The following is an 18846-nucleotide window of genomic DNA, read 5'->3' on the forward strand; positions in this document are numbered from 1 at the left end:
AACTGTAAGGCACCATACAGAGTCTCTAACTGCCCCCAAAGTGTAATATTTCTAGCAATTTGTAAAAGTAGTGTTCAGTTAACCCAGTTGGCCCTGATTGTTTCATAATTTCCTCCAGGACCCCCTAAAGCAATTTGGAAACTACATTGAATTTATACAACAACCTAACTTTCTGTGAGTTGTTTGGACTCTTGCTGCCAGTCCAGATGCTGAGTGACTCCTGGAGTCCTTATAGCAATGTACTTCACAGTCAATGAGGCCTCATCATTTTTGGTGCAACTAGATAATTATTCATTATATGAGTAGATATTGATCACATTATAATTGAGATGCCCATTATAAGATATTTAAGGATTAATACGCCCTAATACTTACAATCAAGCTGGAGGTGATTAGATTTTATCATATATCATGTAATACAGTATTAGGCACTAAAGACTGCTTCAGATAAATTCATTGCTAGCTCAGAGAGAAAAATTGTATATTTCTCTAAAGATATTTTCCTAAGAGGTAGAAAGAATTTGACTTAGGCCTTGAAGGATGAGTAGATTTTGAACATATCAGAACTGAGTGAAACATATACCAAAAAGATAAAAGAGAACAGAGTAAAAGAATGTAGGTCTTTTATGTATAATAAAGATAGATAGATAGATAGATAGATAGATAGATAGATAGATAGATAGAAGGAAAGAAGGAAAAGAAAGAATGAGAAGAAAGAGAGAGACAGAGAGAGAACGAAAGAAAGAGCAAGAAAGGAAGAAAGGAGGGAGGGTGGGATGGAGGGAAAAAATTAGTGAAAATGCAGTGTAATTTAAGTTGAATAGTTTGAAAAAGATTGGGAAGTCATATTAGAGCAACATCATAGAGGTTCTTTGATTGACAGAATAAGAAGAAACTTAAGAGTTGTGCAATCAGTGACATGAGATTTAACAATTTGTGGCTAACTTCCGGTGGCATATGTATCCTGTATGTTCCTGATGTCTGTTCCTTGTCATTATGAAGAATCAAATCAAGATATGTCAGTTTGCTATGATTATAAACACTGCAACAATCTGGCCTATTTTCTGTGTCATGTCAAAACTTAAGAAACATGGATTTGCTTTACAAAGGTCCACAGAAAAATGGAAGAAGTGAAAAATATGGAATTCATAGTTTTCACTTTCTCATACTTCTTGTAGCGCAACAGGAGGTTGTTTTTAGAAACATTTGCGTCATGCTGTGAACGGACAGCCAGTCTTCAAAGTGCAATTCTTCTTAGATAAGGACAGTTCAACATCTTTCTCCTTTTGACAAGGAATCAATAGTGCATTAAATTCTAGAACACGTATGCTGTTAGGAAAACATTACATTTTGCTGTATTAATTTGTTTTTTGATAATACCTGAAATTTACAAGTATGCGGAGATGGCTTCTGTCTTGAATTAGGCAAAGCTAAGAGACCAACCTAGCCTTATAAATGTGTGATCCTATTTCTAACTTTCCCTTTTCCTGAAAAGTCTAGAAATCCCAGAGATAGTGAAGATGCCATATCAGGATTTGTGTGTGTCTCTCTTAATCTGGGAAGAAGAAAAAGCTCAATAATACAATAAATAAGACAGAAAAAAATTGAGATATTTATTTGTTCTTGCTGAATTGGGAATTATGGAAAAAGGACAGGGAAGGACAGTAGGTCTTTGCCATCTAGTCTGTTGTTGTGGGCAGCAGAGAGAGGGGGTTTGGTTAACCGACTCTTGGTGTTACAGGAGCTGTCCTGAAGAAAAGCCTGACTCAAATCATCGTTAGGTAAGAGAAATCATTTGAGAAAAGAACAACATAGAGTATGGCTCTTTGGGGTCAAGGCAACAGCAGACCAAAGCCGGGTGAAAATAAAAATATACCAGGAGGTGATATGGACCATTAGAGAACTGGGGAAAAGAAGAGACGGTGCACAATACTTACACGTTTAGTTTAATGTAAGTAGAAAAGGCAAGAGTGAAGTGCTACTGCTGTACCCACCTTAGATACCTGGGAGATGGCGTGGACCAGGGTTTATGGGGAGATTATGAGCCAGGTCTGATGGGCAAGGTTGTTAAATAATTGGGAACATCACACTTGCCACACCACTTTACTTTCATTCTCTCTCTTGTGAGCATGATGAGGAGGGGATGGTGTGGTCAATGTGCAGAACAATATGGTACAATATTACAGATACAAGAAATTAAACTAAAAATTGAAATGAAACTAAAAATTTACTAAAACTCTTTATCGACTATTTATCACGTCCACCTACAAGACCCTCAAATTTTTTATTCCCTTTCAATTTTCATGTTAGTTAAGAAACTTCCCTCCTAATGTTTTATTTTATTGATTGTAGCTCTTTCGCTTTCTCCTGTGAAAATGCACATACATGGGTCAATAATTTGTTAGTTGCTGGGCTATATATTGATCCTTCTATTTGATTTTTCTGTTGTGTTTGTCTTCTGGTATACTCTCATCTCTTTGAACATTTTCTGGAGTAAACTAATAGGCTCTAATAAGGAGTTTAATTGTATCTGAGCTGAATAATAGTTTGGGCAGTTTATTTGCTTGAACTCAAAGTGAACCTGACCCTTTAAAGCTGTTGCTGAGACCAGACTGCTGATGGAAACAAACATACGCATCTCTGGTCACTCATGAAAAGCAAGAGCAAATATTTTTTTAAACCATAATTAGAAATTCATGATCAGAAGGCTCATTAAAATTCCTATTTAGACAGTGAATATGACTATTAATGGTGTAATATCCTAAAAGTTCCAGTTCTATTAAAGAGGCCAGACTGCTCCACAGATTGAGTAATTAAAAAGAAAAATCCTAAATTGGAAATAAATTACAAAAAATTTTACAAGGAAATAATTTCTGTAATTGAATCCTATGTTCCCATTTTTTTTTTAATAAAATGGATTTATATATAAAGAGAAAAAAATACCTTAAGAAGTTTTAGTTCTGGTAGTGGTGGCATTTCTTTTATCAGAGTAATAGTCCCCCATTTGGCAATTAAATACTTTAGAGGAGCCTGTTTGAAGTCAGTGGAGAGCAAATAAAAGCAGGTCTGACTCCAGGAAGAAAGGAACCACGCGCATAGGAGCCAGCTTTACGTGGCTGTTCCTCTCAGGGAAGCACAGTGTCTCCGCGGTGCTCTGCCTCCAGGGTTCAACTGAAGAGCTGCAGTCTGATTGGCCTCTGAAGTCAGAGGAGACTGGGACTGCCTGAGTGAGGGGAAACTGGGGCTGGACAAATCAGGAAAGGGACAAAGTCATAGTGAAGGGAACCCCCAAATCTGTGAAAAATCTTCCAGTGAAGATTTATTAACCCCTGAACCATTCAGACGCAGGCCAGGCTCTAAGGAGGGCAAGGACAAACGATGTAGGAAAGAGTGAGGGAGCTGAGAAGAGACTTGAACTGCTGCCCACCGCTGGGCAGGCAGAAGTTAGTACTTGGTTCCTTTCAAGTAAACATAGTTCAGAAAAGACTTGTCTCCTGTGGAAACCCCAGAGCACTGCCCTGGGAGCAAAGAGTGTGCATGGACCATGGCATTCTCTCTAGGATTGTGGGAAAATTGAAATAGAACCATCCTAAGAAAACAAAACAAAACAAAAATACAAGCCTACAGGAGTCCAAGGTGACAGTAAGGTTACTGTCAGAAGAATAAAACGGATGCAGTTTCTATAATGTGTCAGAAAAAACGTCCAGGATATAATACAACGTTACTACCCATGTGGAGAAATGGGAATATGAATGATGGACAAGGGAAATACCATTCAATAGGGAAAAAATATCCACAAACTACAAAGTTAAAATTAGCACAGAAGGACATGAAAGTGATTACGCTAAATGTAAGAGTTTATGACAGCATGTGGATAAAATGGATGTGTAAATAGGAAATTTAAGGAGAGATTTGGAATCTGTAAAAGGAACCAAATGGAAAACCTACCACTTAAAACTAAAATAACAAATTGTTTGAAGCACCAGTTGAGATTAACATCCAAGTAGACACAACAGAAGAAAGAAAATCAATAAAGGAGAGAATACAGAAAACTCATAAATATTTAGTTATAAACTAAAGATTTCAAAGAAGAGCAGGAACAAAAGTAAAAAGATGAAAAAAGTTATACCATGCAAGAGTAATGATAAAACTGGGGTGATTATATAAATTCAAAATAGAATTTACGTTCAGGAGTATTACAAATAAATAAGATAATTCCTAATGTTAAAGAGTAACTAATTAGTTAAGTAGTTATAACAAGCTGAATGTGTATTGTAAGAGGAAATATAAGTCTAAAAAAGGGAAAGAATAAATTTTCTCTAGCGAAAGAAGGAAAGAGATTTCCCTTCTTCCCATTCTGTTTCTTAGAACATTTACTTTAGAAAACTTGTAATCATGAAATTTTTTTCTGCCCCTTTGAGATGTATGTAAATCTTTTAAAAGGGAAAATAAGCCTCTTGCCAGTTTTACAACCCAGGAATCTTTTCCTCAAGGACCTCGGAGCCATCTGGAGATACAATCATCAAGGAAGACAGTGCCCCTATTTCCCAGTCTCCTTGGGAGGGTAGGAGCCTAACTTCTGCTGGCTCCGAGTTAGAAACCCATGGCCTGTCATAAAGATGAGAGAAATTCATTTTCCTTTAGATAAAGGCAATTAGCAAACACAAGTGGCTACCCGATTACCAGATGAATTTAGGATGAACTATGTACGACAAATGGTGCTATCGAGTCCTCTTTCTTGAGTTATCATTTATCTTGAAAACATGTATGAAATGGGTTGGATCTGCTTGACTGTATAAAAGGATGAGATTTCTTTCTGTCTTTGCAGTCTCTTTAGTGGATTGGCTGTGATGAAGATCACATTCTAGCTTAATGCTTATTTAATAATAAAATTGTTTTCTTTTTCTTCTGCTTTTGTGGAGAGGTTTGCTGGATTGTCAAGAGATTTCATTTTAAATTATGTTTCCCCAACTGTATGCACCTAATAACAGAGATTCAAAACACAAGAAGCAACATTGGTAGGACTAAATGGAGTAATACAGAAATCCATACTCATATTTTGATATTTTTAACTTCCCCCCTCAATGACGGCTAGAAAGTTGACAAATTACCAATAAATACATTCATGATTTGAAAAACACTATGAGGCAAACTGATAAAATATAAAATGCATATAATTGACATAAATAGTAAAGTATTAATTGATATTTGTAAAAAATTACATCAAGTAACTGCAGAGTACACATTCTTTTCAAGTGCAACTGGGTTATAAGATGAGTCATAAAATACTCTCTGTAAATTATTTCAACATTGAAATATAAAGTATGTTCTCTGACAAAAATGTAACGAAATTGAAAATAGGTAATAAAATTTCTAGAAAAGCCCAACATTTAGAAATTAGGCAACACACATCTAAATGAATCAAGGGTCAAAAAGGAAATCATCTAGGGGCCGGCCCGGTGGCGCAAGCGGTTAGGTGCGCGCACTCCGCTGCGGCGGCCCGGGGTTCGCTGGTTCGGATCCCGGGCGCGCACCGACGCACTGCTTGGCAAGCCATGCTGTGGCGGCGTCCCATACAAAGTGGAGGAAGATGGGCACATATGTTAGCCCAGGGCCGTCCTCCTCAGCAAAAAAAGAGGAGGATTGGCAGATGTTAGCACAGGGCTGATCTCCTCACAAAAAAAAAAAAAAAAAAAAAAAAAAAAAGGAAATCATCTAATTTGTGGTTCTAAGAGGCAAATGCATAGTTTTATACTTTTATATTAGAAAAACATGTTAAATTCGTTATCTAAATATCAACTTTAAGAAACAAGGAAAAGAACAAATTAAAAGCAAAGCAAGTAGAAAAATATAACAATGACCGCAGACATTAATGAATTAGGAAACAGAAAAACAATAGAGAAAAGGGACAAAGCTATAATTTCACTTTGAAAAGTTTAAGAAAATTTATAAACATCTACATAGAAGAATCAAGAAAAAAGAGGAATATAAATTTTATAAAATAAAGAACAAAAGAAAGGATATCATTACAGACCCTACAGATATTTAAAAGGCTAATAGAGGAACCAATATGAATAATTATATGATAATAAATTTTGTACTTAGATGCAATGGACAAATTCTTTCATATAATGATTTAGCAAAATTAATACAAGGCTTAGAAATATTGCCCCCTTTCAGGTCTATTTAAATGTAAAGTCCATGGTTCTAGTCATTGAATCTTCTTTGTTACTATGAGTCCTAAACTCTTCACGCATCATCCCATGATCTCAAAGTTTATTTTTATACTTAAATATTTTATTATATGTTTTATACAGTATATATTTTAGTAATTGTAGTCTATTTATATTTGCTTCTTCTCAATTTTTCTAATACTTTTTTAAAAGCCTTATGTTTGGTTTTTACCTTTTTCCTTTAAAATATGATTTTAGAATCTATATTTCTTTAAAGCTCTGCTTAACACACCTAATTGACATTTCTAACCAAATTCTACTCAGATAGTTACTTGATTTCAAAGGAAATAAAAGATATATGTATTTATGCATGTGTGTGTATGTATATATTTTATACATATTAAATGTTATAACATGTGGATGTGGGTTAGTACAATTGGATTCCATATCACCAAGATAAAAGAATCATTATATCACTATAGTAATTAACACTTGAAATTGTGATACTTAATGTAGAATCTTACCAACACACAGGTAATTGTTGCAATTTCCATTAAAAATTGAATTATTAAGATTAAGAGCAGAGGGAGACACATTCTGTGGACAAAGCTACTGACGCTCTCTGAACAAATAAAAGCCACATTACCATGAAATTCTGAATCAATATCCTTTCTTGTTATAAACTCACGTGAGGAAATGGAATACTATAATGTCTCTTAATTTTCTCAGTTACCTTTCTCAGAATGTCATTTTCTACTGGCATTAAATTATATTGGCCCATCGGCGGAAAACCAGCTTGTTTACACAGCCACTGATTTAGACAGAAATTCAAAAGTGGCAGAAATAATTACCTGTAACTGTCATATGTTCCTTTGTATGAGATATTGACTTCCAAAACCCGTTTGAACAAATTGGATTAGGATATAGTCTTTCACACACTATTTCTGTAACACAGGGTAAGAGAAAACAAAACTTCCAAACTCCTCAAATAAGTAACATCTTTAGTGCTTTAAATACATAGTCTCCCAAACTGGATAATAAACAGTGATTTTAAAAACTTAGAATTATCTATTTAGTAAAGAAAACAAGTTTAAACTTTATTCTAGTCAGTAGAAAATAAATCACATTGTGAAGCAAAAATGTGAATCTCATTCTATTCATTATTTCAGGAGCACAATGACTCCATCTTAGACAACTGACTAGAGCAGAAAATTCCACAATATAACTGTTGTCTCTCAAAATTACGAATGGTTCTCTCATTTGCTTTCTACAGAAACACAATCGGATAATTATGGGATGGTCTTAAAATCTCCTAAATAAACAGATTATTTTCTAGGTCCACAGAAAGCAGTAAGAGGTTTAATAGTCAGCTCCAAGTTAGATTCTATTACAAAGGATTGCTGAAATGCACTTTCAGTTTGGGTTAAACCATGAAAAAAATGGGCATAGGTTAAGTCAGCTTTTGATGGAATAAAGGGATATGCATTAACTTTCAAATGTAAACATTTGTGGTGCATCTACTCTCAAAAACAAGTGATGATGAGAAAATGATGTATTTATTAAACAATGACAATTTATTAAACCGTGACAGTGATATGATTATCACATTTCTAGACACTGCTCTTTTAAAAAGCACACATGTTTTACAGACCCATATCTTATCATTTTTGGTGTGTATATGATATATTTAATTTATCAAGTATTGACAAGAGTTTAATTGACATAGTTAGTCAAGAAAAGGAAGTAGACAAAGCCAAAATTGAAAGAATAGGTAAAAGCAGAGTGTATATACCAGATGTGTAGGTGAAAAACAAGACCCACTATCTAGGAGCAGTTAAATTAAAGATCTTCAATGACAGGATTTTCCTCTGAGAGTAGAGCGATTATATAATTTATATTTAACTAGTAGGTCCCACATCTCTTGGAGATTCTTTGTCTTAGAGGAGTGTGTGCAAACGTTGATGGCAAGAGTAACATTAACAAGGCACACTGTATATGGGGGGTTTCCAGTCAAGGGAACTGGTGAAAAGAAAGGAGTGATTGCCACGATGACCAGATTTGAGCTTACAACTGATGATTTTGCATGATGACCGCCTGACATGGGGTTTTACAAAAGACCTACCGCTTTGACCCAAGGCAAGGCAGACATGTGGAACCATTTATGCTCCCGGGATCCCCTAGGCCTCAAGCTGAGGTAGATTCTAGATGAGACGGTACCCTTGCTTGGCTCTTTCCCCTGCCCCAGACTGTTTCCCTCACTCATATTTTCCCGAAAACCTCACCTCAATACATCACATGCACTCGGATCCTGTGTCGGGTCATGCTTCTCTAAAACCCAACCTAAATCAGGCCATATATGTCTCAAAAACTGAATATGAATCATGTGAAATTTACCAGCAAGATTTAGCTTTGTTTTCCACAAGAGGATGAGCAGAGGAGGTCAGGAAAACATGGTGAAAATGTGCTCTGGTATTAACCAAACTTTGAAGATTTATATGATGGTCAGAAAGATGTGAAACCAAAATTCGTCTTGTGGTGCCTGTCACGCTCTTCAATACCGGTCATCATGGAACATCGGCTCCTCTGCTGCATGACTTTCTGCCTAAGCTGGATCTGAAACCCTTCACTGATTCCTTCTCCTCTGCTCTTCTTTTCTTTATGTAGATCTGAGTTTCTGATCTATATTATTTTCATTCTCTCTAAAGACGTCTTTTAACCTTTATTGCAAGGCAAGTCTACTGGCAAAAAAAAAAAAATCTCTTATTTTTGTTTGTCTGAGAAAGTCTTATTTCTCCTTCACTACTGAAGGATAATTTCTCACAGCTTAGAATTCTAGGTTGGTGGGGTTTTTTTCTCTAAATGCTTTAAATATTTCACTCCACTATCTTCTTGCTTGCACGATTTCTGAGGAGAAATCAGACGTAATTCTTATATTTGCTCCTGTATAGGTAAGGTGCTTTTCCCTTCTGGCTTCTTTCAAGATTTTTTCTTTAATTTTCTGAAGTTTGAAAATGATATACTTTGGTGTGTTTTTTTTTGTTGTTGTTGTTGTTTGGGCATTTATCCTGTAGAAGTCCTGGTGTTCTCTGAGCTTCCTGGATCTGTGGTTTGGTGACTGACATTAACTTGAAGATAAGCCATAGCAGCCTTTATTACTTCTATTCTTTTCTCTCTTTCTTTTCCTTCTGGTATTCCCATTACGCTTATGCTATACCTTCTATAGTTGTCCTAGTTGTTGGATATTCCATTCTGTTTCTTCATTTTTTTTTCTCTTTTCTTTTCCCTTTTGTAAGTTTCTAGTGTCATTTCCTCAAGCTCAGTCTACACTTTTTTTGTCCTTTAGTTTAGAATAGATTTATTTTGTATTGAATTCGAACAGTGTTCCATTTTTTAACTTCAAATAATAAACGTATTTTTTAATATATCAACTTTGAAATGAAAATATGTTTATTGACTCAAAATCCCTGTAACTATCCATGTCCTTAAACTAATTTATTTTTCTTCATAGTGCTTATCTCTTACTAATATTGTATCATAGAACTAGTATCAAGAACAGTATCTGATACATATGGATAACCAAAAAATATTGTTTTAATGGATAGATAAATGTAGGAATGATTAATTAACCCATATATGGGGGGTGAGAATATTTAGAAGAATTTATATATATACATGTGTGTGTTTGTGTGTGTATCAAAACACATAATTCTGTTTTATGTCAATCAGGAGATCTTAGTTTGGTCTAATAAAGCTGAGGTATTATTTTTCTACTTGTAGATTTTCTTTGAAAATGTTTGTTTGATAGATATATTTAATAGTTTTTCTTAAGATAGTTAGTGTATGTTAATTGATTCATTGTTCATGTCTAAGTTTTACAAAGTCATAAATTAGATACTTTATGTGACTTTGAAAACATTATAAAACACATTGTCTTTCATATGCCAAAGGACTTGTATCGAATTCTAAATTTGTATGTGGGATTTTATTGTCTTGTAATTTAAATTCTGAGAAAAATCTACATTTAGCTGGATTTCTCCTATATTTTCCATGTAATATATATTTTGGAATCTCCTCCATCTGTTTGCCATTACTGCCATCTTTCTCTTGTTCTTTATCTTTTGCCTCTCCATGATGTGAAACTTTTCTTAAAACTATCTTCCATGATACTAATGTAATTTTTGAGGAGTCTGCTTTTTGCTCTTCTTACTCATTTTAAACTTTTTTAATGCCATGACTTACATTTTCAATTTAGGTCCTTGTCATCTTTAGTTTTTATCTCATTATTAAGCCTTATCATATATGATTTATAGAAGTTTTGCTTTAATTAACTTTCTTGAGATTTCTGAGCTGGTATGGGCTTAACTTTCTTCTAATTCCTGGAGGAAACTTTGCAGGTATTCTTTTCATCTATTATTATTATTACTACTATTATTATGTGTTTTACTTCTATCCTTTGATGATTATTTTTTGCATGCATAGTCCTTTTTTGATTCAGACAATGCTATGTAGTTAGTCCTAATTCTTGTCTTGAAATACTAAGAGTTTGTGCTGCTTTGTGCTGTGTCAGTATGCTGAATCCAGGAACCATGTTTCACAGACTCCCTTTCCTTGTATGGGTTTGCTATCCAGCAAAGAAATTTGCAGGAGATTTTGAGGTCAGATGTGAAACGGTGCCCAACACTCTCTGAAGCCCACCTTCTCTCCTTCCCATGGAGTCAGACATGGTGGCAGACAGAGGTGTCCAGTGGCTTCAGACTTTTCTTTACTATCTTCCACTCTGCATCCAATTCTTCCCAAGTGCTGTCAGGGCTCTGACCTTCAGTGTTCTCCGACCCACTGCCATTCACTCATCTATAGACTTACGGAAGTAGAAGCTATGGAGAGGAAATAACTTCCCACAAACCCATACAGGAACTCTCCATTCACAATTCCACCTCATTGGCCAGACTTGATTGTCTTCTCTGATTGAGCAGTTGGGGACTTCTTTCCTGATACTCCAGTAACTCCTTCTGGATCATTACTTCCCCAAATCAGCCTATAACTGTGTGAGTTCTAATTCATGTAAAAAGTCCTTTTTTCTTGAAATGTATAGAGCTTCCAGAGAATGACAAGACAAGCCATAGACTGGGAGAAAATATTTCCAAAAGACATATTTGATAAAGCACTGATATCCAAACTTTACAAGGAATTCTTAAAACTCAATAAAAAGAAAACAAACAACCCGATTAAAAAAATGGGCCTGGCCACCTGACTGGAGAAGATATGCAGATGGCAAATAAGCATATGAAAAGATGCTCCATGAAATGCAAATTAAAGCAATAATAAGATATACCACTGTACACCTATTAGAGTGAGTCTTACATCAAAACACTGACGATACCAAATGCTGGCAAGAATGTGAAGCAATAGGAACTCTTATTCATTGCTGGAAGGAATGCAAAATGGTACAGACTCTTGGGAAGACAGTTTGCCAGTTTCTTACAGAACTAAACACACACTCCATAAGATCCAGCAATCACATTCCTTAGTATTTATGCAAAGGAGTTGAAAACGTATATCCACACAAAAATCTGCACATGGATGTTTATAGCAGCTTTATTGGTAATTGCCAAAACTTGGAAGCAACCAAGATGTCCTTCAGTAGGCAAATGAATAAGTAAACTGTGGTAATCTAGACAATGGAATATTAGCCAGAGCTAAAAAGAAATGAGCTATCAAGTCATGAAAAGACATGGAAGAACCTTAACTTCATGTTACTAAGTGAAAGAAGCCAGTCTGAAAAACCTATTCACTATACAACCCCAATTATATGACATTCTAGAAAAGGCAAAACTATGGAGACGATAAAAAGATCAATGGTTGCCAGGGGTTGTTGGTGGGAGGTATGAATAGGCAGAGCACAAAGGATAGTTAGGGCAGTGAAAATACCCTGTATGGTACTATAATGATAGATAAATATCATTATACATTTATCCAAACCCATAGAATGTACAATACCAAGTTTGAACCCTACTGTAAACTATGGACTTTGGGTGATTATGATGTGTCAATGTAGGTTCATCCTTGGTAAAGTATATACCATACTAGTGAGTGAAGTGGATAACAGAGGATGCTATGAATATGTAAGAGCAGAAGGTATATGAGAAATCTCTGTACCTGCCTCTCAATTTTGTTTTGAACTTAAAACCAATCTTTAAAAAATGTAGTCTTAAAAAAAGTATAATTAATGAGCTAAAATAGGAGACAATGGAATCATATAAAATGTTCAATTAAACCAGGGAAGGTGGGAAAAAAGAAAAAGAAAAAACAAGTGCAATGAATGGGAAGCCACTGTGAATTTGTAGATATTAACCCAACTATGTCAATAATCATATTAAATGTGAATGGTCTAAAATAGCAATTAAAAGAGATTTTCAGAGTGGATTAAAAAAACAAGACCCAACTATATATTATCTAGAAGGAAACCACTTTAAATATAAAACAGACAGGATAAAAGTAAAGTGAGGAAGAAAGATATACCATGCTAACAATAATAAAAAATATTTTGAATTAAATTAAAATAAAAATACAACTTCTTAAAATCTATGGGATGCAATGAAAGCAATGAATAGAAGGAAATTCATAGACTTAAATATATACATTAGAAGAGAAGAAGGATGTAAAACTAATAATCTAAGTTTCCACTTTATGAAATTGGAGAAAGAATAATTTAAGCTTATCACAAGCAAAAAAACAATAATAATAAAGAGGAAAACATCAATGAAATTGAAAATAGGAAAACAATAGAGAGAATTGACAAACCTAAAAGCTGGTTCCTTAAAGATATAAATAAAATTGTTATACCTAGGCTAACCAAGGGAAAAAAAAGAGAAAAAACACAAATTAACAATGTCAAAAATGAAAGAGAGATCATCACTACTGGTATTGTGAACATTTTTAAAAAGATAAAGGAATACCATGAACAACTCTATGCCCACAAATGTGGTCACTTAGATAAAATGAACCAATTATCTGAAAGCTCAAAGTACCAAAATTGACACAAGGAGAACTACTGTGGAGCGAGAAGTCAAGACAGCAGCATAAGCAGACCCTGAATTCACCTCTTCCTACGGACACAGCCAATTTACAACTACTTGTGGAGAAATTACCCCTGAAACAGAACTGAAAACTGGATAAGAGGAACTCCTGCAACTAAGGACAATCCTAATTGAGGTGGAAGAAGCAAAAAATTCCCTTCTGGAGAGAAAAAAACGCCACTTTCACAAGCCGCCAGCTTCACAGCCACCCGGGAGCAGCCCAGAGGTCCAGAGCCTCCCTGGAGGAGCGGGGCCCTGAGCCAGGGAGCACCCCTGCTGTGGGCATTTTGTGGGCCCAGCACAATCGAGACGAGTGGCATAATATCTGACTTTGCCTGCTACTAAAACATTGGGGAATACCCCCAGAAAAGCTGGTTCACAAAGAAATTAAAATCGGCTCTTAAAGGGCCCACGCACAAATGCACCCATTTCAGAAAGCAACCTAAAATCACCAGAAAGGTGCATGGTGCTTTGGTGAAAAGAAACTCACCCGATAGGCTCTGAGTGCATCTCGGTGAGAGGTGAGATCTCTCCAGGGACTGGGACACTGGCGGCAGCCATTGTTGTGGCCTGGTGTGGGCGGGCTGACACAGACACCATTGGAGTTCTCCCTGGGGCCTGCTAGCCCAGGTCTGCCACACCCACTAGAGCACTGATTTAATCCAGCTTAGCCAGGGCAGGTAGCCCACTCTAGAGACTGGCCCCATCCAGCAACAAGCTCTCAGGCAACTTGTGGGTCTGCATAGATTGGTGAGATGATTCTCTGCAGCCTGACAACTGAACCCACTTCAGTGGGGCAGGGCATGCATAATGAGTGGGTGGAGAGTGTGGGGTGGTGGTGGAGTGTGTGGGGCTCCCGCCGTGGAGAGACTGGGTCTGCTTCAGGAGGTCGGGGCACGCACACGGGGCAGGACTGTGTTGACTGTGTGTGTGGACCTGTGGGTGGCAGGGCTTGTCAGCCGCAGAAGACTTGTGCTTCTCAAAGACCCACATAGGGGGTTTGCCCCACCTTCCAAAGCCTGAAGCATTTGGGTGCTCCTGTGCCTGAGGCCAGCCCCACCCAGCTGCAATCCTCAGAGATCTGACAAGAGACATAAAGGCTGGAGGCTTATAGAAATTGTAAGTTCATGAGTCTAACAACCTGCCATGCTGGGGGCCGACTCACTTAAAAGAAATACTGCAACACAAATGTAGTATTAGAACTTGCAGCCAATGGTGCTAGGGCTCCCCACACCTGATAAAGAGACGGAAGGGCCCACAACAACTACAAGCAGCTGAGCATTACAACAGCTAGCCAGGAGCATAACTCAGCCTCCCTGGGCACCTACAGGGAGAGCAAACAGGCCACAACAGAAGGACACATGTAGGCCACATAGGGGTCACCCCTGGAACATTGAGAACTGAGGGAAGCACACTGCAGACCTCCTAAGGCATCACTTATATAAAGTCACCTATCCAAGAGCAGGAGATGTAGCTGACCTACCTAATACGTAGACACAAGCACAGGGAAAGAGACAAAATGAGGAGACAAAGGAATACATTCCAAATAAAGGAATAGGACAAAAACACAGAAAAGGAACTAAGTGAAACAGAAATGAGCAACCTACACGACAGAGAGTTCAAACAAAGAGTGTTAAGGATTCTCACTGATCTGGGAAGAAGAATAGACGAACTCAGTGAGAATGTCAAAAAAGTAATGGAAGATATAAAAAAGAACCAATCAGAAATGAAGAATACAATACTAGAAATGAAAAATTCACTAGAGGGACTGAAAAGTAGAGTAGAGGATACAGAAGAACAGATGTGCAAGCTGGATGAAAGACTAGAAGAAATTACCCAAGCTGAACGGGTAAAAGAGAAAAGAATTAAAAAGAGTGAGGACAGTCTAAGGGACCTCTGGTACAACATCAAGTGCACTAACATCTGTGTTATAGGTGTCCCGGAAAGAGAAGAGCGAGACAAAGGGGCAGAGAATCTATTTCAAGAAATAATAGATGAAAACTTCCCTAACCTAAGGAAGGAAACAGACATCCAGGTATAGGAAGCACAGAGAGCCCCAAACAAGGTAAACCCAAAGAGGCCCACACCAAGACACATCATAATCAAAATGTCCAGAATTAAAGATAAAGAGAGAATCCTAAAAGCCACAAGAGAAAGACAAGTTATATACAAAGGAAACCCATAAGGCTATCAGCTGACTTCTCAGCAGAAACCTTACAGGCTAGAAGAGAGGGGCACAATATATTTAAAGTGCTAAAAGGAAAAAACTTACAGCCAACAATACACTACCCAGCAAAGTTATCATTCAAAATGGAAGGAGAGATCAAAAATTTCCCAGACAAGCAAAAATTAAACGAGATTGTCACCAAGAAACTAGTGCTACAAGAAATGTTAAAGGGACTGATTTAGGGGGAAAAGAGACGACCACAAATAGGAAAAATTGTCTATTTCCATGATAAGAGGGTAATGGATACAAATGCACAAAAAGAGGTTAGACATGATATGAAAAACATAAAATCAAGGAGGAGCGGAGTTCAAGAGTAGAGCTTTCAGACAGAGGTCAAACTAAAGAGACCATGACTTCTGTACAGAAGGAGAAAGGAACAGAGAAGGACTACTAAAACACTGAGAAAAAAAAAAGTTAAAAAATGGCAGTAAGTACATGCTTAACAATAGCCACTTTAAACGTCAATGGACTAAATGCTCCAATTAAAAGTCATAGGGTGGCTGATTGGATAAAACAAGAAGACCCATATATATGCTGCATACAAGAGACACACTTCAGACCTAAAGACACTCACAAACTGAAAGTGAAGGGATGGAAAAAGATACTCCACGCAAATGGCAATGAAAAGAAAGCTGGGGTCGCAGTACTCATATCAGACAAAATAGACTTTAAAACAAAAACTGTAAAAAGAGACAAAGAAAGGCATTACATAATGATCAAGGGAACAATCCAACAAGAGGATATAACACTTGTAAATATCTACACACCCAATGTAGGTGTACCTAAATATATAAAGCAATTATTAACAGACATAAAAACAGAAATAGACAGTAACACAATAAGTAGGGGACTTTAACACTCCACTTACACCAACGGATAGATCATCCAAACAGAAGATCAATAAGGAAACATTGGCCTTAAACGACACACTAGAACAGATGGACCTAGTAGATATATACAGAGCATTCCATCCAAAAACCGAAGAATACACGTTCTTTTCAAATGCACATGGAACATTCTCCAGGATTGATAACATGTTAGGCCACAAAACAAGTCTCCATAAATTTAAGAAGATTGAAATAATACCAAGCATCTTTTCTGACCACAATGGTATGAAACTGGAAATCAACTATAGGAAGAAAATCAGAAAAGCCACAAATACGTGGAGATTAAACAAAATGCTACTAAACAACTGGGTCAAGGAAGAAATCAAAGAAATCAAAGAAGAAATCAAAAAATACCTGGAGACAAATGAAAATGAAAATAGAACATGCCAGAATTTATGGGATACAGCAAAAGCGGTTCTAAGAGGGAAGTTTATAGCAGTGCAGGCCTATCTCAACAAACAAGAAAAATCTCAAATAAACAATCTAACAATGCACCTAAAGGAACTGGTAAAATAAGAAGAAACAAAGCCCAAAATCAGTAGTAGAAGGGAAATAATAAAAATCACAGCAGAAATAAATGAAATAGAGACTAAAAAATCAGTAGAAAAAATTAATAAAACCAAGAGCCAGTTCTTTGAAAAGACAAACAAAATTGACAAACCTTTAGCTAGACTCACCAAGAAAAAAAGAGAGAAGGCACAAATAAGTAAAATCAGAAAGAAAAGAGAAGAAATTACAACTGACACCACAGAAATACAAAAGATTATAAGAGAATACTATGAAAAGCTATATGCCAACAAATTAGACAATCTGGAAGAAATGGATAAATTCTTAGAATCATAGAACCTTCCAAAACTGGATCAAGAAGAAGTAGAGAATTTGAATAGACCAATCACCAGTTAGGAGATCAAAACAGTAATCAAAAACCTCCCCAAAAATAAAAGTCCAGGACCAGATGGCTTCCCTGGTGAATTCTACCAAACATTCAAAGAAGACTTAATATCTATCGTTCTCTCACTCTTCCAAAAAATTGAGGAGTGGGGGAAGCTCCCTAACTCATTCTGCGATGATGACATTACCCTGATACCAAAACCAGACAAGGACAACACAAAAAAAAGAAAATTACAGGCCAATATCACTGATGAACATCGATGTGAAAATCCTCAACAGAATACTAGCAAATCGCATACAACAATACATTAAAAAGATTATACACCATGATCAAGTGGGATTTATTCCAGGTATGCAGGGATGGTTCAACGTTTGCAAATCACTCAACATAATACACCACATTAATAAAATGAAGAATAAAAATCACATGATCATCTCAATAGATGCAGAGAAAGCATTTGACAAGATACAGCATCCATTTATGATAAAAACTCTGAATAAAATGGGGATAGAAGGAAAGTACCTCAACATAATAAAGGCCATACAGGATAAACCCACAGCTAATATCATCATCAATGGTGAAAAACTGAAAGCTATCCCTCTAAGAACAGGAACCAGACAAGGATGCCCACTCTCACCACTCCTATTTAACATAGTACTGGAAGTCCTAGCCAGAGCAATCAGGCAAGAAAAAGAAATAAAAGGGATCCAAATTGGAAAGGAAGAAGTGAAACTCTCACTATTTGCAGATGACATGATTTTATATATAGAAAACCCTAAAGAATCCACCATAAAACTTTTAGAAGTCATAAACTAATACAGTAAAGTTGCAGGATACAAAATCAACATACAAAAATCAGTTGCAATTCTATACACTAACAATGAAGTAGCAGAAAGAGAAATTAAGAATACAATCCCATTTACAACTGCAACAAAAAGAATAAAATACCTAGGAATAAACTTAACCAAAGAGGTGAAAGATGTGTACACCGAAAACTATAAAACATTGCTGAAAGAAATTGAAGAAGACACAAAGAAATGGAAAGATATTCCGTGCTCTTGGGTTGGAAGAATTAACATAGTTAAGATGTCCATACTTCCTAAAGCAATCTATAGATTGAATGCAATCCCAGTCAAAGTTCCAACAACACTTTTCACAGAAATAGAACAAAGGATCCTAAAATTTATATGGAACAACAAAAGACCCCGAATGGGTAAAGGAATCCTGAGAAAAAAGAACAAAGCTGGAAGTATCACACTCCCTGATTTCAAAATATACTACAGTGCTATAGTAACCGAGACAGTATGGTACTGGCACAAAAACAGACACACAGATCAATGGAATAGAATCCAAAGCCCAGAAATAAACCCACACATCTATGGACAGCTAATCTTTGACAAAGCAGCCAAGAACATACAATGGAGAAAAGATAGTCTCTTCAACAAATGGTGTTGGGAAAACGGGATAGCCACATGCAAAAAAATGAAAGCAGACCCTTACCTTACACCATACACAAAAATTAACTCCAAAAGGATTAAAGACTTGAATGTATGACCTGAAACTATGAAACTTCTAGAGGAATACATAGACA

The sequence above is a fragment of the Diceros bicornis genome, chromosome 22, assembly GCF_020826845.1.
Source record: "Diceros bicornis minor isolate mBicDic1 chromosome 22, mDicBic1.mat.cur, whole genome shotgun sequence".
NCBI lineage: Eukaryota > Metazoa > Chordata > Mammalia > Perissodactyla > Rhinocerotidae > Diceros > Diceros bicornis.